The following is a 26,756-nucleotide window of genomic DNA, read 5'->3' on the forward strand; positions in this document are numbered from 1 at the left end:
ATTATATCATTATGTTTCGCGAAGTGTATCTGATATAGGTACTTTTATACATGATATAGGTACTTTTCTATTATATATATGTCACCGTTATTTTAGTCCTTCAATCTGTTTTGTCTCTTCGTTCTATTTTATTTTATATAAATATTTTTACGATCATGCACGACCGATATAACTGTAGATATATGTATACATATATACAATAAAAATACAATTGTATTATTTATGGATATTGCTAGGTTCTTTTCTCGTTACGATTTATCCGCGCGAGTGGTAAAAGACTGAGACTAACCTTCCTCAACGACTAAGGTGACAGTGGCTGATCGACCCTCCGTCGGCCTGCATGAATAGTTTCCGACGTCATCTTGAGTCAGCGCCGCCAAAGTCAACACGGATACCGTACGTGCCGCACCCCTTTCGGTCTCCACATTTATCCCTCCGCGCGCTGCCTGGATGAAGAGTAAACAAGTGAATTCAACAATAAAGTAATAGGATAATTTTTTTAAATATTTGAGAGAGATGCAGAAGTAAGAGAAATGTGCCTTATTTTCCCAAATTTGCGGTAGAGCCGGAAGAATTAACGTGGCTTTTCTATTTCGCCGAATTGCATATAAAAATCTTTACATTAGTCATGGTATAAAACAAATTTTATGTATATTTATGAATAAATTTGAAGATATTTGAGTTTTTGTTTCCGCATCTCTCGCATCACGTTTCATGCTCGAACTGAGATTTTATTATGCAAATGCGCATTTTTATGTATATGAAAAGCATAATCGTTGCTTGAATTGATGAAAAAAATGTAAAATGCTTTACATAATATACAAGTTGTTCCATAAAAATAAAATAATTAAAATAATGCAATATGCTAAATTAACAATGCGTTATAAAGATGCAAGGAAAGAATAGAGATTTAAGATATGTACATCTAAATAATATTACAAAATCAATTTTGTGCTCTTTTAAGAGTCTTTGTTATATCAAGATGTTTTCAATATACACAAATCGTCAATTACAGTCATGAGATACATTATTCCGCAAATAAGCTGCATATTACAATTTCAATATTTATGCCTTTGAAACGCAAGAAGCTTTTTGCAGTACAACAAACAATAAATAATATAAAGGAAAACATCACTAAGGAAGACTGACGAGTCTTAAATCGATGTTTCAAAGGACGCGCGCATCAACCGCGAGCGAGATAATCGCGCGCGGTCTTGCAGCGGCAAAACCTTGTCGAATCGATCCGGCCATTACGTATCGCGCGAAAGAAACAGCCGACGGAGGCTACCACGCAAACAAAAATGTCGGAAGACACGGTTAGGGGTGACCCACAATGACCCACATCCCTTCGCGCGTCGGGGCATGATGATATATGAGCGCACCCCCCCTTTTTTTTCTCCCGTCCTTCCGATTCCCCGGTTCTCGTCAAACAGAAATTTCATTAGAACGGTCCCTCGCGCGTATCCAGCTGAGCTAGGCTGCATTACCTGGAATGTTAGGAGTTTGTTATCCCGAAGCCATTGTACACCCTTGATGGGACGGGTCTGATACGGCGACAATATGACGCACCTCAGGGTGATCGTCGAGCCCGATGGCACCCTCTGCTCCCGGGGACCCATTATGTCCGCCACCGGCGCCGTGCTCTCGTAGCCTGGAAGTCATGTTCGGACAAATATCATGCGGTGGCTGAAGCAATTGAATGGCCGCGTCGTGACAAGATTGCGCGCATATCCGCAATCGGTCGGGAGGGTAACCGCGATGCGCCACGCCGCGCCGCCGCGACGGCGAATATCCCGAACTGGATCTGAAGATTCGGATGGGATCTTGATTTGAAACGGAAATGCAATCGGGACCGATTGCATTGCTTTAAATGGCGGCGAGGCGTTCGCCGTACTTTCACTTTAGTACCAGCACACGAGTAACAATTCTTTCGTACGGAACACAATATAATTTTGCGGAGCTAAAGTTTCATTTATAGATATACGCTTAATACATTACATTGTTTGTTTGATAAATTTATATAATATAAATATGATATTTTTGCATGAAAAGCTGTATATTGGATGCGCGCGATAAGTGAACAACGCTTTTATTTGTCAAAAATAATTTGTGAATCGTCGATTGCAATTGGCAATAAGTTATTGAAAAATAATGTGTTTAAAACGGAAATGCAATCGGGATCGATTGCACTGCTTTAAAAGGCGCGCGCGCTGTACTTTAACTTTAGTACCAGCACACGCATAACAATTCTTTCGTATGGGACACAACATAATTTTGCGGAGTTAAAGTTTTATTTATAGATACGTTTAATAAATTACATTGTTTGTTTCATAAATTGATATAATATAAATGTGATATTTTTGCATGGAAAACAGTATATAGGATGCGCGCGATAAGTGAACAACACTTTTATTTGTCAAAAATAATTTGCGATCGTCGATTGCAGTTGACAATAAGTTATTGAAAAATAATACGTTTGTTAGTAAAAACAGCTTCAAATGTATTAGTAAATCAATTATTAAAACGCAAAGGTCTGCAATATATTTATGGCATTTCTAGCTATTATAGGTAAATTGAATGTAAAAAGCAACATAATAAATATTATGTATCCACTCGATTTTCTCCACAGACGTTATTTACATTTGTTTTATATCACAAAAAGAGTGTACAAAAAAAACAGTGTTCAAACAGAAGAGGATTTTTTTAAGATACTTAACGTGCATTACTTCAAGATACTTAACTGTACGTTACTTTAATTCATAAAGAGATTTTCATTAAATTCCGGCGAGACGAAGTCGAAATGACGAACAAAGGGCGGTGGAAAAGGGAAAAGGGATTTGCAATTTTTTAATTGACAACGTCATAGAAAGCGTGACGTATCGTGAATATACCCTCTAATTGATGCAATCCGTTCTCGGTTTTAATATTTCAACGAGCGGGATTAACGCACTAGAAACCTTCTCTCCCGTTGGAAAGAAACACCCTGCGGATGCGCGAGGACGGGCGCTTTTGCGCGCACCCATCAAGGATATACTCGACGAATGCCATGTAATGATTTTAATTAATGCCAGCATTATATCCACTTTCATTGCGCCCGGTGCTCTGCCGACGCGGCACAAAGTAGAGAACGCTGAGGCAGGTTAAAGGAAAAAAACGTGTAATAACACGCTCGCACAGTGTAGATAGATACACCGTCAAGCTTGTGCATTTTAATTTAGAAAGCAGGGACAAGTATTCGTTTAATGCGCGAACCCGCCGCGCAACAACGCGCTGTATGCATCGGCCTTTACAAAGTGTACACCGTAAATTACCCCGCCTTGAAAACTCTTCGGTTCCGCCATCACACATATACGCGATAAATTGCGAACGGGGTCTTCCCCATTACGAACTTTGCTATACGTAATGATGCCTCCCCCGTTTTCCTTTTGTAGACGCGCCGCGTCTACGCACGGCTGCCTTTCGTCTTTACATATCTGAGAATATCCATGCTAACTCCCTTTAGAACTAAGTACACATAGAAATGGCACATATGTACACTGTCATACGATACCGTATGACAAGCAAAGGCTTGATGTGTATGGAAAGTTGCATGGATTTAAGTGAGTATTATAGAACGGCAAGGATCATATTACGAAGGAGTAGGGGAGGCCGGGGTTAAAAGTAACATTTTTTCATTTTCATAAGATAAAAAAAAGTCTATATTTGCTATAGATTTTAAATTCATATACACAAATAAGGAGGAGATTCGAGAATAGTTTCACAGCAATTAAATGTCGTTAATTCAATTTCTAAAAGTGATATTATGATCATTTGAATAGACCGAGGCGCGTTGTAACTTTTTACCCCAATGGGGTAAGAAATAACAACGCTTTTTATCTTATGAAAACAAAAAAAATGTTACTCTCAATACCGACCTCTCCTGTTTGCTCATTGATTGATCTCCCAAGTATGCGTGTAGAAATAAGTGCTAATAAAGTTCAATATGTACAAATGAGATCCAAATAATACCGCAGCGGCATTAGGCCGACAGTTATCTCGTTCAATATTATAGCATTCTCTTTTTTTTACAAAGATATAAGCTCTGTTTCAACTTACTTCTGTTACTTTTAACCCCGGCCTCCCCTAGCATACAATTCCAAGCGGAACAAAAAGTCACGATGACATCAGAATGGCTTACAAAATTATTATTAACAGTTACTATAAATCGATCGGCCACGATTTATTTTAACGTCGATTTGACGAAAAAATTGTAAGCTGTTGCGCTGGATTGACGATATCGGCATTATTTATAGTCATTGTACATCAAGATTATATTTTCCCCAGCTGCAGGTCTTAACAAGTGATGTAAGCTCTCTCCGATTAGATTAATAATTCACCATCATCTCCGAAGCAGAAAAGAAAAATGGCCGAAAGTGGAGTTCTCCGCCTCGTATAAAAATATCGCGAGGCCCGTATACATTATTCAGTACGAGGACCACGGTCGAGACTCATTTAGCGGTCCAACCCCTATCCCTTAGAACTCTGAACTCTCGGTGGCCGACGAAGAAAAGGATACGAAGAAGCCGCGGCAGGACCGCGGGATTAAGGATAATCCTATTAGACTTAAATGAATCCGGCGACGACTGCGTTCCCTCTAGCGAAATATTATGTTATGCTGTTATTACTGTAAACTCGCTCGCCGACGTTTCGTTTTTTCTTTTTTTTTTTTTTTGAGCGCGGTTTTGCTCGCTCTTTTTCTGTCGCCGGAAACTTTGTGGATAAATTCTCTCATGATCCACCAGTACTCGTCGAGTCGAGATACTCAAGTGCGGATTCGACGTATCAGTATGTCGAACATATGCCGGATTCTTGGCTTATCCGATTACGTTTATTTATTAATATTTAATATTTGTTAAAATTATTATTTGTTGTAACAAATATTAAATATTATATAATATAACTCAATGATAAAATTATTATTATTAGTCATAAATAAAATTACACATATATTATTATCGCGCTGAGACATACATCGCATTGTACAATAATACATATGTATATGTACATAGAAGAAGAATATATATATCTGTATATGTATACATGCATATATATATGTATATATATATATATATATATCGTGTTTCAAATATATATATATATATATATATTTGAAACACGATTGCGCGGAGAAAAAAATTTACTGTACCATTATGTCACATTATTGTTCGCATGCACGCGGCGCGTCGTACTTCCATTTGCTTTGTTCCCCTTATTCATCTGTTACGAAACTTCGACAATATAGCTGGCAGCGATCTGTGACTATCTTTAAGTCTCGCATACATTGCGAACAAAAGCGAAAGAAGAAACTTGGCGCGAGTATATTTATTAGTCGGGTGAAACTGCATGGAGAGTGTTCTGAGCGGAAACACGTCGTGATACGAAAAGAAATATTCACGGTTGCAACTTCGCCATTAAGTTGATAGTACCGCAGAAATAGGTTAAAAAATATGGTGACAGTGTAAAAATGGAGCATATAATGCTCGAAGAAGTAATTGAATTGATTGTTCACGCGTATTCGTATTTTTTTTTCTTTTGCACGCGAAGCACGTATAAAAACGCTGGAAAAGCTCGAGAAGAAATCAAGAAACGCGCTACCTAACGATACAGATCGTGCTTCTGCAACGTTTGTGAGTTTTTGCCGATGGTTTTTGAGCAGCGGTATCGAGAGTAAGCTTCCCGATATCGAGAAAACGCAGCTCCTCGTAATCTGCCGTCCCGACGTAAACGAAAAAGCGTAGACCCCGGAACATCGAAAGCGTCAAGAGAGAGGGCGACGTGTCTGAAATAAAACGACGTTACTTAAAAAGAATTATGAAGCGGCTGAAGAAAGTTCGCAAGAAGAATCGACGACGACGGATCACGAGCGTCAAAGCCAGGACGGTGTCGCACTTATCCTTAAGTGATTGATGTCGCTCGGTTCTGCGAGAAAAATAAAAAGGGGCCTCTAATGATTTTTTAAAGGGTGTTCGGTGTACTATGACGAGAACGTGTCGGAGTTTATTAATATATTTATGAAAGGTGTGATACGTTATTGACGCACTGGCGTTCGACTCTCGTTGGGGTTCTTCAATACGATATTTTATTAATAAAACTTTAACAGGAGAATGGCCAATGCGGTCTGAAGCGGTTCGTGGTGTTTAATAATAATAATAATAATATTTGTGCATAAATCTCACAATTCCCCAGTCACAGTCAACTGCTGCAGATTTATCGGCCTTGAAACACAACTACAGACTGAATCCGTATAATAACATCACAAACTAATAAATTGACAAGCAATTTAACAATATCGATGCTAATAAGCATCTTTCTAAATTCTTTTATTAATAAATAATCTTTGCTTTTTCATTTTCATTGCCATATTTATCTCCGTTGTGTTTATCTTACTTAGTAAATGTTGTATTTTTGCAGAAGAATAGTTACGATGAAACTAGGAATAATATACTAAAGCGCGCGCCGCGTATCATGGTTTATCAATAGAAATTGTCGGACCAACGGCAAACTATATCGCCTCGCGAGTCGCGACTATCGAATATTGGCGATATGCGAATTAGACTCGAAACGGTCGAAGCACTTTACCAGTTATACACGCTGTGCAGATCTGATAATAAACTTTCATATAATGCACCCGCTGGAGTTTCACAGAGTATTACAGTGAACAACAGAAATAACGCTGTTTACTCGCCCCAAAAGTTTGCCACCGACCATCTAAAGCGGTAAACAGGAATCGTGCAAGTTTTAAACATACGTTGTAATGTTACGCTCGTAAAAGCTCAACCTAATCTTCCGCCTATGCCATTGCCTGTTGTGTCTAATTCATGGATTCTACATGGAGTACATGGAGTCCCTCCAATGTGGGCACGGTTATAATGTAAATTTTAGTAAATCCGACGTGATCAATTTCAATTTCACGGCACGCTTCCGAGTTCGTGATTTCCATAAAAATAAATAATGCAGCTTAAACAAAATAAAAAGATAAGATAAGATAAATAATATAATATAGAAGGACGACAATAAACATATTATTAATTATATAAAAACAACAATAAAAATATATCAATTTAATAACATTTAAGCATCATTGTTTGCAGATAAATAATCGATAATGGAAAGAAAATTTAAAAAACTACGTTTCTAAAGTATTTACAGATAAATAATTTAATAACTAATAAATGTAATCGCCTTGAAAATTTTTAGTAATTAGTTGTATTTGTCACGTTACTTACATCGCTAAAATATTGCTCGGTGAAATACTAAAAACAGAATTAATGGCGACAGTGATACCTTACAGTGGACGCCTTACATTTGTAATGATTGTATTACAAGAAAGCGCGCTTTCTTTGCTTGATAATTATCAGTAAGCTTAGCGCTGTACCGCGCGGCTGATTAATCGCGCTTTTTCCAACTGATGCAATCTTAACGACGATTCAACCAGTGCTTTCGGTTCCGCTGCTTTCCGAGTGGCGAAACAAAGCGGAAATTGCCAGTCGCTGGCGATGAAAGTTATATTTTTAAATCTCTCGGTAACTAGGTCAATCTTTGCACTCGAGGGAATTTTACAGATTTATACCGGTGAAAATTTTTATTGTGCGGTGATGTTCACCGCGCGTATTTTATTACGTTTATCATCCGTGGCGCGCATGCCGATAGAATGCAGCAGCGGATGAATTCGAAAGAAGAGAGAGAGAGAGAGAAAAAAAGAAAATGCATCTTATCCGCCAACCACGGTCCGCGAAACTTTCGACAAAGTTTTGATTGCATAATTGTACGCTTGTCCGAGTTTCGTGCCGATCAAGAAATTCATAAAATAATTTGCATGATATAATTTCAAACCTGCGCGATACAGGCGGCCCCCATTTTATACACACCGCGCACAGCCGATTCGGCTAATGCTGATTACGCGGGAAATTAATTATGCAAGTCTGCGCAAAATATTATCGCTGATATCACAGACAGTGAAATAAGTTTAGCGCCAGTGAAATTAGAATCACAACAAAATGCAAATACGCACACGTACAGCCGTATAAATTTCGATAATTAATTTCTATTGTTCGAAAATGTGAAAGATTTAACTAACGAAGATATTTTTAAAGCAAAATTTACGCAGTTCGACAAATTTTAGCAAATATAAAATTAAAGCGGAGTGCTTGCTCCTTTTAAAAATTATACAAACGTATCGTATAAATATAATTACAAGATAGCGCAATAAAATAATGCGAACCAGAAATAATCTTTTTTTGAACATAATCAAATAATGTGTTTTGTAAAAATCAAATATCTTTAGAATATATTTCTACATTTCAATACTCATATTCAAATAAATCGTATTTCTAGCGTTTCGTTTGCCACACGGAAGCGAAGCTATAATAATAGCGAAACGCACGAACGCGCACGATATTCCATAGTTAACAAAGTTTAATTTCCCCTTTTGAAATCTCTTTATCGCTATTACCGACGGTCTGCTCAGTGTTAATAGGGAACGTTTCAGTCGTGTCTTTAAATACATATATACCGATTCGATCAGCGTGGGCTGGAACTAAAGGGGCGTCACGCTCATATATGTCACAAACGCGCGTGGCAAGCCAGAAATACGCGTCACGTCCGCGGGGTATATATACTTACTTATACGTGTCTGCTGAGAATGCGGCTCGTCATAGCCCTCCGGTTTGTCTGGATCTGAGAATACAAAAGCTTTTAATGATGAAATATTATCGTATCGTTATAAAGCGAAAGAAGAGAAATACAATGTCTCAATCGTGTGAATTCTAATGTGATGAGAATATTACTATTTCGTTGAATCATTCTACCATTTTGTATTATTTCACGCGGTATGTTATTAAAAGAGATAAGTCGTGTCGTTCTCTTTCAAAATAAATGTATGTCAAATATTGCTTTAATATGTTCTACTTTCACGTGTTTACGCAAAGCACGTATCAGAATACGTGCTTTGCGTAAACTACGCTTTGAAGACTGAGAATTGAAAATGGAATTGGAATTTGAGCAGATAATTTTAATTTTCCGTTTCTAACTGGTTGAATATTCCAATCTCTCCAATTCGCGACCCTCAATCTCCAATGTACAGTCTGATACAATTAAGCCTAATTGCATCATGTTATTGTAAGTACATTCAATCGCGCTTCCTTAAAGTTTAAATAAGGTTGTGATTTTTATTTGTATAAAAACAAGAATTTTTCTATCGTAAATCGTTGTAGACGGGAGAGAGCAAACGTGAAGGACGAAATGTGAACGACAATCACCTCGCACAGAGAGCTGCACTGCATACATGATCTTCGGTTCCGTATTGACCTGGCACTCGTACTTGCCAGAATCCGTCTTCCTGGCGTTATCCAGCCTGAGAGTCCAGGCGTCGCTGCCTGGGGTGTGCTGGGCTCCGAATCGCGCATCCGAGCTGAACGAAAAATATCCCGAAGTGAGGATATGGAGGTCCCTGCTCCTCATCCAGGAAACCTTAAATCAAAAATACAGATTGAATGAAGAATGAAGGAAACATCTCGTGGTCTCGAAATTTCGTGTCGTACTCGAATTTTTTAGAGAAATTGGAATCTTTTTTGCTTTTTTTTTATCATTTAGATAGAATAACACAAGTAAACGAATAATATAGTTAAAATATAAAAAATAAATTTTTCTCCGAAATCAAATTTACAATTACATTAAACATAAAAATTCATGGTTGAAAATGTAGGATATAAATCTGATATGAGCATTCAGCCTGAATAGTTACATATACAATTAAAAGCTGCAATCGCCTTTATTTTTATGCTTTTCATAAATATATTTTATTTCCTGCCATTCATTAATACTAAATGTAATCAATTTATTTGTTGCAAATTCTGCATATAACCAATTTCCATCAGAAAATCCAAAAATAATCTTTCTAGTGTGTGTGTGCGTGCGTGTGCGTGTGTGTGTGTGTGTGTATGCAGAGGATTTAAAGTATAGGTATTTTCGACACTACCATTTGTAACATTTCTGATTTAGATACAAAAAAATTTCGGGCAAATCGGAGTTCGAGGACTGCAACTGTGAAGACTCGGAACTTATACCTTTCAGAAATTCTTCGTTGCAAGGGTGCAAATTAGGAACGGTGATATGGATGCACACGCGATAATAGCGGCTCTCGGGAATCATAAATTTAAGTTGCCAGACGCCATTGATGACGCTCATTTGTCAGGACGGTGTCATTTAGCCGATATGTGAGCCCGCGGACGCCGACTGACGCGGTCTTAAAATCCGAGAAGTCTCACCAAGCTGCACTAAATCGGCGTTCTATCCCGCGCTGTGACTTATTTCCCTCGTTCCGCGGACACGAGTAACGTGTCGTGTAATACATAATAATACATTACGACGTGATGATAATAAAGTTAATGAAGCGGAAGCGAGAACATGCGGCGCGAAGGGTGGTAACGCGACGATGGGCGTAATGGCGCTAATGGATGCTCGATTACTCGAGCGGCATGCAATTATTATTAATTATCATCGATACTGTATCAGTGTTTTAGCGTATAGCGTATAGCGTTTTAGCACTGCCCGACATTCTCCTCCTCTCGTTTAAAAACTTTGCTCCATTGAAATATTAACAATAAATAGAAGTGTAGATAACAAATGAGATGAGATATTTAACTGTAAGTACTTCGAAATTCAATTCTAATGCTATTCTTAGAAAGATAACTTTATTTAATTACGGTTAGTCTTAATCGTGATTGTTATACTTCGCTATTAGATAATTAAACAGATTTAATATATTTTAATATATTTAAAAAGTTGATCAATAATTAATTTTTAAAATATCTCTATTTGTTATCTTTTTGAAAAAAATTCTATAGATATTATATGACGTTTATTCTAGTTGGCGTAAAACAATCCTTTTATATAAAATATATGTATATTTTTTATATTACATATAATATTACTGCGTTTTTTTTTAACAAAAACTTGTTTGAATATATAATTTATATGTGAATGGCATTATGTACATTCTCTATTTCGTTGTTTAAATAGAATTTTTAAACAGACATATGCTTGGCGAATGAGGAGGACTTAAAGAATATATCCGTTTTAAGCCAACCGCGAACGTCAGATAATTCTTTCTGATTACTCATTCCCTTTCTCGTTCTTTCCTTCGTTATGTGAACGTCAAAATATCGTGCAATCTATTTTAAAAACATTACTAATACGAGTGAATCTCTGAAAGAGTTTAACCATTCGCATTTCAGTGATTAACATTCGTAAACATGCGCGTAGAACTAGTGCCAGGTAATCGCAACTATTTAAAGCAGTTAGATTTCAATCATCATTACAGCTTCCACGGAATTCAATGTAAAAAATATTGCTGCAAAACATTTAATAATTTATTCGTCGCATGATTCTCTATGAACTTGATAATTAATAATTACAAAATATGTAACTTTGTCTTGACTGTTTATAAAATGACAGTTTAATGAAACAGCAAAGACTCGCGTTTCTTATAAGCAATGTGATCGTAAAATGTAACACCACACTCCATATAAAATAAAATTTATATAATTATAAATTAAAATAAATATATTTATATAACTAAAACAAATATATAATTAGTCTTCTTAATAAAACTATTTATTATGGTCCATATTTATCAAAATTTGCTACGACAGCTAAATATCCGCTGTACCATCAAATCTTTTTTCTCTGCGTTACTTCGCATTCTGAAAAAAGTAACCCGATATCGATCCTTCTCTTCAACTTAAGTTTCCTTATATATCCCTGTTCGTTCCTGAGCCCTCCTAATGGAACATTCAGTCTCAGCGGACAGCCGAAAGGACGAACCGAAATTTTTGCGAGTGCAGCATCGCCAGAGCAAAAGGTGCAATCCAATGAATATGGTTACCGGACAGTGCTTATCCGATTCCCATATTTTTCGGCACTCGGTCGGCCAAACGGTCGGATATTAGATATCCGGTTATCGGCTGGGAGTCATTTCCGGTCTATACCCAGTTACCATTTTCCCATTGGCTATTCCGCGAGGTGCCTCACCGTGTATTAGCTTCGCCGTGGAACGCCCGAGAATAAATGATGCGCCTGATGATTTGTTGCCATTCTGTTGTATCGAGAAAAAAGGGCATCGATTCGTGGCCGCAAAAACATGAGACATCCGCTATCACGTTGGCTCAGAATGGGTTTTAATAACATCGTAAGTAATACTTACAATGAGTAACGATTCTAATTGTAAGCCAATCTTCAGTTTAATCTTATCTCTTTGAAGAGATTAAACTGAAGGTCGAAGGTTATTTACGTTGATACAAAAATAACAGAGTATATTTATTATATAATGCAATTATATAGCGCTATAATTAGCCATTTTATTACTGTGTCATTTTTCTATCAACACGGCGTATGTCTATAATTATGTGCTTCCGTATAAAGTTATATCTTAAATCCTCGAAGCAGTTACTATTGCATTATTAAGCTAATGATGTAATAATAATTGTTGTAATGGACGTAAATACGTAATTATAATTCAAGAAGTTAAATATTATATATTCTCTTAGAAAAACGCATCTCCAAGATAATCTTAAATGCATTCTATTATATTTAGTTCCTTTTTGTTCGAGGAATTAAATCATGCAGACTTTTTCTTCGATTCAGATCGCTAGCAGTGCCGTCGAACACAATCGAGAATGTCCCATCGACGTGACATCGAGACTACGAGAAAGTCCAATAATCTGGACGGCAAAAAAAGAAGGCGGTGGCGCGTAGTCTCGAATATTCCGTCGACGTTGGCTGTGGGACTCGAGATTTATCGTCGTTATTAAAACAAGCGCGGTGATACACGAGCGATCTCTGGTCGGGCGAACGTAGACATTATTCAAAGGGAACAAAAGAAGTCTAGATTAATCGGTAATTAAATCGACGGCGGAATACCGCGGTATACTGATACGCGCGCGCGCGCGCCCACCGACTTGCTTCCCCCGATTTTATCGGCTCGATTCGTGAGTTGATGCATTTGATGTATTTGATCATCGGTTGCTGCGTATCGCGGCGGTATTAATGGAGCGTCTCGTTTTAATAAAAATAATCCGATACTTCGTCGCGTCATTATAAACCCTTGCGTAACGTAGGTATCTGCGATCACGGGGAAAAAAATAATTTGAAACGCAAAATAATCTGAAACTATATATACGAAAGAGGGGGTGGAAAAATCAAACGCGTTAATACACGGTGCGTATCGCGGCGGGAGATAATCGGACGCGAGAAATATTTTTGTGTTGAATAACGCGCGTCGCGCTAATGCTCTATTTTTTTTTTTCAAATTGCATTCGTTCCTAAAGAAGCACGTTCCCGCCAAATTGCAGTCGTACTTGAATACAGAGCGAGTACGGATTGTGCGACACGTACGCGCAACGTAATATGCTTATACGTAAGCGGCGTTGTAAGGAATGAGCAAATCTATAATTAACCAAAGGTCTTCTCACGTTGAATACACAAACCGCGTAATGATTCCGGGCAAAGCAGAATCGGTAAAGGATGCGGCGCCCCCGAGCAGGATTTATGCGTAACGCGTGCTCCTGTATGACGTATATTATCACGGAAGCATAAATTATCGCTAAGAATTTGATTATATGCAGATACGCATCACGTGTGCGTCAATTTAAACTTATATTTGAACAAAAAGTGAATTTGCTCGTGTCGCGCAAATATGCCACGTGCAGAGATTCATGTGTTTAAATTTAATTACAGCTGGAAAATGATCGCGTAAGAATCGATCTCCACCCTTCTTTCATGTATGACTGTTGGTCGACTATAACCGGGGTGGTAAAAGCTAATTTATGAATTTTCACCTCTCAACATTGGTAAACATTTAAGTTATTAATGAGCTAAATTTCAGGCTGCCCGGAGAAACGTAGACATTACGCGCGATTTCACATTTGTTACAAATCGTAATTAATGATGTATAGAATCACGTTTTAACAAATAATAGTAAGTTATCACCCCCCCCCCCCGGCTTAGATGTCAATAATTTTGTAACGATATTAATAAAATGTACTATTGGATGCGAGTATTAAGAGTGATCGCATTTCATTGTAGAGCTGAAAAGTATCGGGATGGAGCGGGATTCCCGATTCAGCGGAATGGAATATCTATAATTTTGTTTCCAATAGAAATAATCATTGAGTCTTTTGTGATAGATTTAAAAGTCATTAGATTTACAAATTTCCTCATAAAAAGTGATCCCACATTTTCTTATATGACAAGTAGTACAGATATATACACCATAACTGATTATAATAATCCCATTGTGATGCAGATATATGTATATAACATAACGCGTAAAAACTTCATATACGAGAAAATAAATAATTTTATCTCTGATTTATATGTAAAAATCACAAACTAATTAAAAAGTTGCATTACAGTAACATTTGTTTCGCAGAGCATTGATGTTCTCAACGGACGCCGTTATTTCCCAAAGGAAGAAATTTCACACTGAATTATTACAATCGGCGCATATGTCTGTATCGCTTTTGTCAGATAAGAAAATGCGGAAATATTTTTTGTAGAGAAATGTGTAAGGCTAACGATTTTTAAATCCCGATCAGACTTTCTCCGGAGGGAAAATACCTCGGAGCCACAGAGGAATCCGCGCTCTTAGCGGAATGCAGAACCGCATAATGCAGCGTCGCGAGGAAAGGGGAGTGCGGTTGGTTCGGCAATAACATTAGAGCGAGAGGGATTCGCCATGCGGCACAACACGTTATACGGCATGTTGCAGCGGGGGTGGTGGTGGTGGTGGTGGTGTGTATCATGGGCATTTGGTCGTACGCCAGTGTGCCTGAATATACCTCGGATGGCCCAAAATAGAGCCTGGCTTTGAGGTCGCGAAAGAGGAAGAAGCGGAAAAGATGACGGGGGGAGGGGGGGAAGGAGAACGGGGGAAGAGTGGAAAGGAAAGGAGACCGGGGAAGGTTGGAGTCGCCGCGGCTGTTAAGGAACGTCTTGGATACGGGGTGGGAGACAAAGGACGGCAATAGAGAGCCGACATAACCGCTTTCATCTGCTGCGTCGGCACCATCTCGGGATAAAAATGCAACGGCTCCCGGTCGTTCCGACATTTCGCCGTACCTTACGAGCATCCCGCCGCCGCGGCTCGACCAGAATTTTCCGCAGGATGGCACCTTATGCACGCCGTTCCACCACATTCGGCTCTACCTTCCGCAGAGAAAACCAGCCGCGCGTACACTTTGCTCCTCGTGGCTTTATACATTAGGTGTTGTACGCCATCGATAACGCGGCCGGAATGTTCCCCCCAATTGAAATCCGACATGGAAAACTTTAGAATGTTCTTCCTGTTATTTATTTCTTGGCGCGTATCGGCGAATACATTACTGTACATTTCATATATATGCATCCCAATATCGATAAAGTTTTTTTTTATACATGTAAAAGTATGTTCCTTCGCATATATTCTTTAAATTATATTGTAAATTTTAAAATTTAATATTAAAGAGAAATTATATTGTATTATTGTTATCTGCGTATTTGTTAAATTTATTTACATTTTCTATTAAACCTTCTACTTTCAATTATTTTTGTTTAAATATAAATCGAATTTATGTGTTTTTTTTTTCAAATTTTATCACTTACGAGAAACTGCCTTTTGCATATTTAATATATATAAAAAAATTTATTTGATTATATAATAAATATAAATCTTAAAAAAATATGTATATTTTGATCACGATTTTTACTTCATAATTATTTTTCGTAAGTTAAATACTATTGCTCTCAATCTTATTTTCCCAAATGTTGTAATCGCTGCAGAATTAAGTTCTTAATTTGAGAATTCGAGATACTTTCTAATTTCTAATTCTTCTCAACTGTTCAACAATTCAACAGAAGAAAGGTTAATAAAAGAGTCTGTCTAAACGAAGATCTCCACGCCCAGCAAGTATGCCGAGATTTTCGTCTACCGGTCGTTGCGAGTCGGAACGATTCTCACAACCGGTCGCCCGACATCATTTACTCTCCCGTTTACCCGGCGAATCACGACGCGACACAGTCCTGGATGCTTTTGCTCTTTCAGCTAGGACGGGTGGTGTCCGGGGGAATGGCGAAAGTACGTCGATGGAAGCACAATGAATTAAGGGAGTTCCTCTCGCTCGGTCCGGAGTCGAGAAAGTCACGAGTAGTCGAGCGAAAAGAACGGCGGGGATGGAATTGGGAGGAAGCGAGCGCTCTCGCACCAAAACGAACTCCTCGATGGCGCCATCGAATCAGTGTTCCCCAGGTAAATTATTTACTCCCGCTTCCGCATCCGACGATAAGAATCGTGAGCGCCGTCTCTCCACCGCGAGAAGGACGACGGTGTGCCATCACGATTCGGTAAAGTCGACTCAGCGCTCTCGGATTTACATCCGGCTAAAGTTGCTCAGCGAGTGCGATCGAGAGATTGGCAGCCTTTGTGATCCTTCGTTGCTACTTTCCAGTCGAATTCCTCGCTGCGATCTCTCTCTCTCTCTCTCTCTCTCTCTCTCTCTCTCTCGGCAGCGGAACGGAATCGCACGATTAACCGCGATGAGACTTCCCTCTGACAGCTATTCAACATTGTCAGATCGCGATTAGATAGTTCACATTTTGCCACACCGCGAGGACAGATAATCCAATTTTTCCGGAGAAGACGCCAATACGATGGAAAAGGGCACTAACGAAAATTTATCGCTTTAATCTTGAAATACTTTTGGAACACGCATTGGAATAAAACTTTTCCATTATTTATCGTTATCCCACTTTCACAATCTAAAAGCCCTTGTTACAAATACACCTCTTTTAACAATCTACAGTTACGTGCATTTCGGCAAACTTAGGCACAGCTCTTTCCCCGGCGATCGAAAAGTTGAAAAATTTACGAACCCCCACGCAACTTTGCGCCGCGTAATCCTCTTCGACATTCGGACCGTGTGCCATTTCCGCTCGGCGGAACAATTTTTACACTCGCGCCGGCCAGCAGTTTCTACCTTTTCCGATAAACGAAATCGGATTAAAAAACGGACGGTGTGCATTTTTTCTATCGCCACATGCGGATAAAAAAATGTCACTGCGAAAGTAATGTTTGCAGGCGAAAGGCTTGGCCAGGAAGCTTTGCGGTGCAAAGTTTTATGCCTGTAAGGATGGCACTTCTCCTTTGGGAAATGACAGTGTCTGTTGAGAATATCAATCCTCTGCAAACAGCAGGTTACTTTAATGCAATCTTTTAATTAGTTTGTGATTTTTACAGATACATGAGAGATAAAACCATTCATTTTTTTGTATATGTAGTATAACGCGTATTTTATTATGTTATTATAATAATTTATAGTGTTCGAACGGTTGCTTTTAATAATATTGTTCTATAAATCTAAATGATAAATCTAAAAATTTAGAATTAAATAAATAAATAATTCATGTAAAAGATAATTAGATAATTCTGATAATTGAATTATGATTTATTATAGTGATTAAATCTAAATTTGAGTCATGTGATGGAGTATCTATTTATTTCATTTGGGAATTTTCCTCATTTTAATGCAGACAAATTTGAAACTTTATAGTAAACCTTAGAACTTGATTACTTAAAAGTTAATATGCATTCAACTTTAGGAAGATTAGATACTTTGCTTTCCAAGCATGAAGAAAGTTTCACTCGAAGTAAAATGAACATTAATAAAATATTACCCTCGGAATAAGAGATTGTTATCTTCTATTAAGACATAAAACGCGCATAAAGTTTCACACAATTTTGTATGTCTTATCAATTTTAATAGCCCTTGAAATAGAAATTAGCGGAATGGATGCGTCTATTAATCTACAAATATTCGCATTCGAAAAGCTCCAAAGTTGCATTCGCGTCGCTAGACGATTTCAAAACTATTCTTATACATATACTGTTTATATAATCTGATTAAATTCCTGATTAAATCCACATATCCCATCGTTCGAGAGTTCCCCTGTTCATCGAGAAGCAATCTCTAAATGTCGTTCTTTCTGCGACGTGACGGCATTATGGATTCTGCATGCGGTTCCGATCACGGATGATCTAAACTAATCGACGGCCAACAGTGGTCTCGGGTCACCGGGCTTTCATCGATTGCCTTTATTGCGTTACACGTTGCGCCAACCATGGCACGGTAATGCCATTCGATTATCCGTGTGCCTGTGACACTCCGCGTAAATTAAAATCCGGTGTGCGCCACGGTGTCCGCCCAACGCCGACGACTCGGAGATGCAAGTATGGGAACTGGGTCAGAGAGGAAAACAAAAACCCTCCCCCGATGTTCTATCTTCTTCGCGTCTGCAGGAGGCGCAATCGATGCCGAATGCGTGAGACCCGCGACCAATCAACGTTTGAAACATTTTTTTTTCCGTTTTTATTGATACTAGCTTTTATTTGAAGCTCACGCGTGTAGTGCCACTACAAAACTAATGGAATCTAGATTTCTTCTAAAGGCACTCTCTCCCGCGTATATTCGTACACGGTCGAAAGATCAAAAATCGATTTGATATAATAATTAAAATCGTGCTCTTTTTCATTACCACTAAACGTATTTGATCGAAATCACGTATATGTATTCTATGAAGCCTCTATAGAATTCTCTTTACGTGTCATGACGCAGCGCATCTTATAGTGGCGAAAAATGTCTCTCGCAATTACAATTACGATTAATTATACTATTATTTTACACATTAATTCTCGTATAAGTTTCGACAAATGTATTTCCGTTAAAATTCTTCGAAGAACAGCGAATATATGTATATCGATTTCAGACAGAATTTGAGAACTTTCGGTTGTCCGCCCGTAGAAGCGCGCCTCCAATTTACGGATGTAGGCCAAGGGGATTCTTTCTTTTCCTTTGTGCCCAACGGACGACCTCCCGCGAGCGACCTTTGAAAGTGCCCGAACGCCCGAACAATCCAATTATTTTTCGGCATTATCTGTACACGCGGCCTCTCTTCGGCGGACATTCGACGTTCTTAGAATTTGCTCGCCTCCTTACGCGAAGAGGAAAGCCGCGGGAGGAGAGGAGTCGACCGTACGTACGAAGGTTGAAATCTGTCGTGCGGCTTTGCCGCATTTCCTATTGTGCAATATACAAAAAGACAGTCGCCTAACTGGATCACTGGTGCATCAGGACTGCGCGCTCGCCCGAGAGAATGCAAAGGTACAATTTACCGCACGGTACGTAATTTGGTTAGTTGCGATCGTTCAGTGGAAATGTCAAGACTGAACGGATAAGGTGGCCGTGAAGATAGTAGCTCTAATCTTGTAACTGACAGAGAATCACTCTCGAGATGGGTTGACTATCCTCAAAAAAAAAAAGGAAAAAATGCGCAGAACACGCGAAAGCAAACGAGTTATCGTCAAATTTTTTTTTAAGAACGAGAAACTCCTGCCTGAAGCTTTTATTAATGCGCGAGAGACAGCTGCGATGCCGCATTGCGTAGTCGCGCGGTAAAAAGTTAAGCTGGGACTCGCGAGCGTTCGGGAACGACGACGGCTCGTGTTTAAAACGTTGGCACGGCGCGCGGCGCGGCGCATCTTTTCTCGGCCGTTGAAAAGAGTTTATCGCGAACTGTGCAAAAGAGCGTAAAGCTCTCTCGCGCTATCTGCCGCGCTCGCCGAATCCGAGAGTATGAGAAGGGAAATACGAGATGTCGACGTTCTTCGGCTTCGTGTGGCGGGGAATATAGCGGCTCGTCCGTCCGTAGAAGGGAAAGAAGATATGAGAGAAGCGCTTTGGTGACGCGGATAATACGCGCGATGCAACCCCATCTTGGATCGCGGACAAGAGATGGGGGGAGGGGGGGGAGGATAGGAATCTCTGACGGTCTCGATGTTGTTTCTGAGTAAACTAACTTCATTAGAACATCAAAGATGTCTGAGCGGGGCATTCAGCGGTGGCTGCGGAGGCGGGGAATCAGAACGAAAAGAAGAAAAGGAAGAAATCTTACGACTCGGTGGACGGACGCGGTGGGAAACGTGCGCGCGCGCATACTGCAAAGTAATCAAATTGAGAAAATAGGATGGAGAACGCCAACCGGATTTCTGCATAAAAATTCAATTGTGGGACGATTTAAATTTTACCTCCTGTATGCCGGCCCATTTATCCGGTGCGCCGTTGAAATGTTCGTAATTCAATTAGGTCTCGGAGCAGAACTTACAAAGCAAGCAACTCGCAAGAAACAAATTGCAGAGATCCGGGACGGGCGGAACATTTGCGAGGTAGCGAGATAAAATCGCTGGCGCGAAGTCTCGGTGAGTACCAAGGTACCAAGGAAGTTTTTGAGACGACGAAAGAAGGAACGTTCGCGAGAAGAGGCGAAAGAAACGGAGAGGGAGAGGGAGAGAGAACGAGAGAGAAAGAGAGAGAGAGAGAGAGAGAGAGAGTAACACCGTGAGAGAAGAGCGGCGCGCGGATAATTACGCTACGTGCGAGGCGACGAGACGTGCGGCAGAGCACGCACGACACGACGCGACGCACGGGACACGCGTGCTCGGTGTACGATAATGCCCGACGCTCTCTCGCATCTACGATGCGACCCGCGCACAAAGAGGCGCAAAGCGAGGCGAAGAGTTTGCTGCCGCGGCGGGAACGTCGAGCGTAGCAGCCCGGGCGGGCGGTTTCAGCGGCTGAACGGAGCCGCGTCGGTGTACGCGGGGTTCCCGGTCGAGCAAATGGAGAACACAAGGGAACCACGCGCGTATCCTCCCCTTCTTCTCTCCCTCCCCCTTTCACTCCTCCTCCTACCTGCGTCACCCTCCGCCGAGAGCGAGTTCTACGTTTTGCATACTGATGAGAACACTTGCGCGACCGCGCGCGATACGCGTTTCCTTTCTCGGTCGTCTCCTTGTCATTTTCCGAGTTCCGCTTTGAGTTTGGCTCTAACGCCGTTTGAGGCTGCTCGCCTCCGCCATTTTCCGGGACGTGCTGGAAAACAGGCGACGTCAGTAATGTCAATTTCCTGAAGTCGTCTCCGCGTGGCAATATGATAAGCGATTTAGTAGAATGGTATGTAAGAGCGGATGTAATAACTGCATACGTAAGTGAACGCCGGAATAATAAAGCAAAGGAATTCAGAAATTGTGTAATCCTTTGAAAGTCGCTTTTGTATAAAATAAGATGAAAATTATTTTGTTGTAATAAAATGATTTCAAAATTAAATTCACGCAGGTAACTTCACTACCTGCATGAATTTTTTGTTAGCTATATTTCAATTTTAGCCGCATTTTATATTTACATATAGAAATATATGTATAATAAATGCACTTCTAAATAGTTCTTTTTAATGGGGGATATACGCAAGGTTATATAACTGTGTAACTTTAATAATATTAAAACTTTTAAAACTTTTGAAAGACTTGTCAAATCTATTTATATCAAATCTGTCAAAAAACTGTCACTCCATTGTATTAAGTACTGTATTAGTATTGTTATAACTTAATACTAATTTTGTATCGCGCGGTTGAAAGCATAACTGAATAAAAACAGGAACGTTTGACTGCACTTATTCAGTTACCAAAGAAATATCGTTTGAGTTTCACGAAGAGTCGGACGCTCAGAAAACATTAACGACAGTGAGGGGGACTTCGATATATCGCGAGCCCAAGTCATTCTATCACGTCGTCTCTTCTTCGCGCGCGTAAGGCAGCACCGCGCGGGAGAAGTCGAATGCGCTGTTTACGTAATCTCTGCGCGGAGTTGCAACTGTAAAAATATCGAGGCGGATCGCCACTGAAAATAAAGGTAAAAATGTCGGGGGGTATAAAACGTTGCACGCGCTATGTTGGAACGCTTCCAATCGCTTGTGAACAGCCGCGTGTAAATCCGAATTTGCCAGGGGCCATTATCTCACCGGGTGGGTTGAGAGGGGGAGAGAGAGGGAGAAGAAGAAGTCTCGCCAGTTCGTAAGCGATGAAGCGTGCATTAGGTCAAAGATCCTCCTCGGTTTTTGGATATAATTCTTCCTGCGCGCTCTGCCTTTCTGTCAACGCTTCGCGGGAGCGTCCTGACTAAAACATCATAAATCGCCGTCCGGCGGAAGTACTTACGTTTTCGAGAATTGCTGCCTCGGAATGATATATAGACAGATCAACACTTAAAAGGATTAAAATATCCTAAAAAAGAAAGGAGGTATTAAGGGCTTATGAGAAATAGGTTTTATAATTACAATTTCGCTCATTTCGAAGCAAAACTGTAAACGTGTAAATAAAAGTATTATCAGATTTCATGAGCCATTACCATTGTAAAGATTTCTACGAGATCATTATAGTGCAATACCATGCACTATAATGGTAATGCTTCATGAAATCTGACAATACTTTTATTTACACGTTTTTAGTTTTGCTTCGAAATAAGCAAAATTGTAATTATAAAACCTATTCCTTATAAGCCCTTATAATACTTACTTTCTTTTTAAGATATTTTAATCCTTTTTAAGTGTTGATCTGTCTATATATCATTCCGAGGCAGTAATTACACAAAACAAATGTCGGGAAAGTAAACTTCTCGACAAATCAATACATCGGCTCTATTGTAATTTCAGACAAATTTATTTCATTATAAAAATATTTATTTGAAAATTAAATTAATACGTTATTAATTCTCTTTTGGTTTATTAATTATTTCTACGTATTTCCTCTTATTATATTATAGGTATGTTTTATTATGTAATTTGAAAATGCTTTTGGAGTTTTACTTTTATAAAGCCAACATTCCTATCAAGTTGTGAAAAATCTACTTTAATTAAAACTGTTTTCCTGGAGTATCGATTTAACGCCGGAGTTTTTTTTCCCTGACTACGAATGTAGCATGTGAAATGCTTCTATCAAAGTACCTGGACGAGTATTAGCAAATGTGTATAGTTGGTATGTATTTCCGTTAAATTAAATTAAACTGTCTCATTTCGTTTATTTGAAAATTACATTTTTCCCTGTTTAATGCGCAATAAAAGTAAAATGAATCTTTTTTTATTATAGACATATTTTATTAACATTCCTGTGTTTATCCGCGTTTATACGTTATATTTCTTTATTTACTCTTTCTGATTAGTAATTAAAGACTTTTTGAATGACATTAAGGTATATACTTTTAACGTCGACTTTCGTTATGTGACACTATTTGAAACAAAACAAATCTCTATCAAAAACACTCTGATGCCGTTGAGCTTACACGTTTGTTGGGAGCTCGAAAGAGGCTATAGATTAAAAAAAAAGAGGGGAAAAAACTTTTCTCTGGTTTAAAAAACGGATATCGACCGCTCGGCGGTTCCAACGACCCATAAATGCTTTTAATGTCAGATATCCGATTGAACGACAAAACTATGCGAGGCCGAAAAATTCCGCGTGCTCCAAATAATTGAAGAACGAGCAGGCGTTTCATATCGTTGATGCGTGACATCGTGTTAAAAAAAATCGTGTGCAACGTAGCAACTCCTGGCGCGACGTGATAGCAATTACGTTTGGAAAAACAGCGATTCCCCCCCCAAAAAAAGGATGGAAAGAGGAAGAAGCATTCACGCTTTGGCGCCGTTAATGCTTTTAGCGCAATCAAAACTAAATGTTGCGGGAAAATTTCGATTGTGAATTTTTATGAATTGGTTATGCCTTAAACATATTCGGGAGAACAAGTCGTAATCCTTTGTAATTATTGCGATTTTGCGATCAATGGCTAGATTATAATAATAAAACAGTTTATTAAACTAATTACATATTTAAAAAAATTAATAAAAATTTAAAACTACGTCAATACTTCTGAAATAAGTGTATTACGTTATAATAATAATATAATAAATTATATCTTTACGGATATATTAACTTAATTAAAAAAATATGTTCAAGTAAAAATATAAGAGATATTTTATAATTTATATATTTTCAATTCAAGAAAAATTGTGGAGCATTAACTATTTCAATTAATATAAAGCATGATTTTTTTGTATTTTTAAAATAACAAATTGAAACCTTTGTTAATTAACTAATTATTGCACATTTTACATTATAGATATCGACTACATTTATGGTATTAAAAAAAGAATAATGTCGATATTTTCGATAATTATTTAAAGACCGCCAATTTTAATTAATGCGAAATTTTTCATTAACAATGAATTAATCAAATATTATGCGCTCTAAATTTTGTGCCTGATCATATCACTCTCTTATTTATACAACGTTTATATTCAAAAGTTTATTCATTCTTATTCATTCAATTAATTCGCTTATTTCAATTAATTATCTTTTAAAATTAATAAATTTTACATTATTTGCTTTCATAAATATATGTGAAAGCAAAAAATTTCAGTCATTTTCATTCTATTTAAAATAAACATACTCTCGCATAGGTTGCGTTAATTGTCATGATACGTTTAGACGTCAATCTAGATTCTCAGAGCGGCATTAATTATTAGGATCCAAATTCCCTGGCTAAGTCCAGTAAACCTGACTTAGGGCAACTTCGCCCGACGTTTAAAATTTAAGCGAAGCTTCAAACTCGGCTTAAGCAGGAACCATTTGGTACATGTAATTTGGTAGTAGCTCAGCCATTTTAACACTTAACGTTATCGACTCCGGAGATGATCAAGAAAGCGGATTACTCGAGCTGATAACCGTTTACATAGTTCATGAAATATCTGATCTGGGAGATCTTTCTTAATTATGTAGCAATTCGCAGCTGCTCAGTGTGATAATTTGAAATAATTCATTAATTTTTCTTATTAGCATGCTTGAGGAAGCTTTGAAAACTTTTACATCTCTCTTTTCACACTAATTTATAAAATTCGCTAAAATCACTACAAAAATTTTTGCGTTTTTGTTAATCCTGATGTACATCACATTATGTAAAATAATGTGATGCTGAAAAAATTGTGCGAATGTAAAGCAACGAAAAGTAAGTACCGAAAGAAGAGACATTCGCGAGAGAAAAAATTAAATTCGCCTTTGATTTCTACTTGTAATTTCGTTCAAGAGTTAGCCGTTCTTTTTAAATAAGCTTTGTACAGTCCTTCATAGTAATCTCATAATGGCTTAATTAATGCGTTCTACCGACTTCGGAAACATGTGCAGAATGTCGGAAATAAAGACATTACGAATGAAGGATATTCTGAACTTATGAAACCGACAAAGCCTTCGTCTTGAAGGTAACAATGCCGTTAGCTAATCCGCTTTAATTATAATACGCTCGCGTACAAACGATGGTCTCTCGGGATAGATTTTATAACTTTGGAGTCAGTGCTTTTATCCTGCTTAAGCAAATCTGCGAATTCTCAGCTATCTACAGAAACCTACTATAACATCAGGCATGCATAATGTTTATAAGAAATTCTGTGCCACGTAAATTCGCGTCCATTAATCTTCCACTATTTGATCGATACATAAATATGTCTCTCATTATGTAATAGAAATATCTCATAAATATCGAGAAGCTAAATAATTTTAATTGATAAATATTTTATAAACTCAAAGTGCAGCTTTACATATCGCTAGGTAATATTTGTGAGTTAAAATACAAGGGTCGTCGTTTCTCGAAGACTTCACGTGAGTATACCGTGTCTACAAAACTTGGTATGTCCAACTCTTTATTTACTACGGAGTGCACTGGCAGATACCTCTGGCGGTTTATCGTCTTTGTCCACGGATGATACACGGTACGGGGCATTCCTGTGCGAGGAGCATTTTTCCACGGCTTACGCCTTTCCCGGAAGTTGTCGAAAGCGCGTGCTTCTGAAGCGTCCGTCCGACCGAAGTTCAGAGCGGCGACCTTTCGCATCGCTTGGCGGAAGAGTTATCCGCGTTCAGCGCGCTATGCGCAGCATATTCGATGTAAAAGTACTTCTCCCCAAGGCTCGTTTGCTCGGCGTCGAAGTTCTCAAACGAGTTCCCTTTGAAATCTAACTCTCGCACGCTTCGCTCTCGCGAAGGTAACAGCTCGCGCGAGTTACTCGTGCCTCCGCGGCGCAGGCGAGTCTGCGAATGCGTCTATCGGTAAATTTAATGAACGAAAAAAGTTTGTTAGAGGTGTTCGATATTTATTGGCCAGTTAACGAAGAACTGCGTTTGAAAACGCAGGTCGCTGGGGCTCGTGATCGTATAAACGAATAGACGAATTTAAACAGTGTGTGAAATTATTTATCAAAGATACGGCTAATATTTTAATACGCCAATCGATCAGAAGCCTTGCCAAAATAATAATACTAACGTAACATTCTAAAATTCGTGATAGACTTTTATAAACGATTCATACAATTGTATACAGATCTGTACACTGAGAAAAAAAATTTGTTGAAAAACGCAAAATTTGTTTTATCTTATCAAAATATTTAGTCCGATACGTTCAACTAAATGTTACTACGATGACACAAAATAATAAGTTACTATTATAAACAAAATCCTATTTTTAAACTAAACTATTTTATTTCAACAAAAATTTATCGTATTTAACTCAATCATTCGATTAAATATACACTATGTATTACACACAATATACTATTTATACACTTAAATATACACTATTTATTATCCCCATCAGCATCGTTTAATTAATTGGAATTTGAACAAATATATTACTTGTATAACTAAATAGTATGCAAACACAAATAAATACCACTAGTATTTCGAACAAAATAATTTAATGGAATTGGTTTAGTTAATTTTTGATTAAAAAATTTTGATGGTTGACATGAATGAACCATAT

At 38.4% G+C, this 26,756-nt stretch overlaps 1 pseudogene; it reads right to left on the bottom strand.

Moving 5' to 3' along the window:
* The window catches only part of LOC105453389, a 106,819-nt pseudogene that overhangs the window by 11,881 nt on the left and 68,182 nt on the right, over window positions 1-26,756 (bottom strand).

This window comes from Wasmannia auropunctata, unplaced genomic scaffold (genome assembly GCF_000956235.1).
Source record: "Wasmannia auropunctata unplaced genomic scaffold, wasmannia.A_1.0 LD336000.1, whole genome shotgun sequence".
NCBI classification, from domain to species: domain Eukaryota; kingdom Metazoa; phylum Arthropoda; class Insecta; order Hymenoptera; family Formicidae; genus Wasmannia; species Wasmannia auropunctata.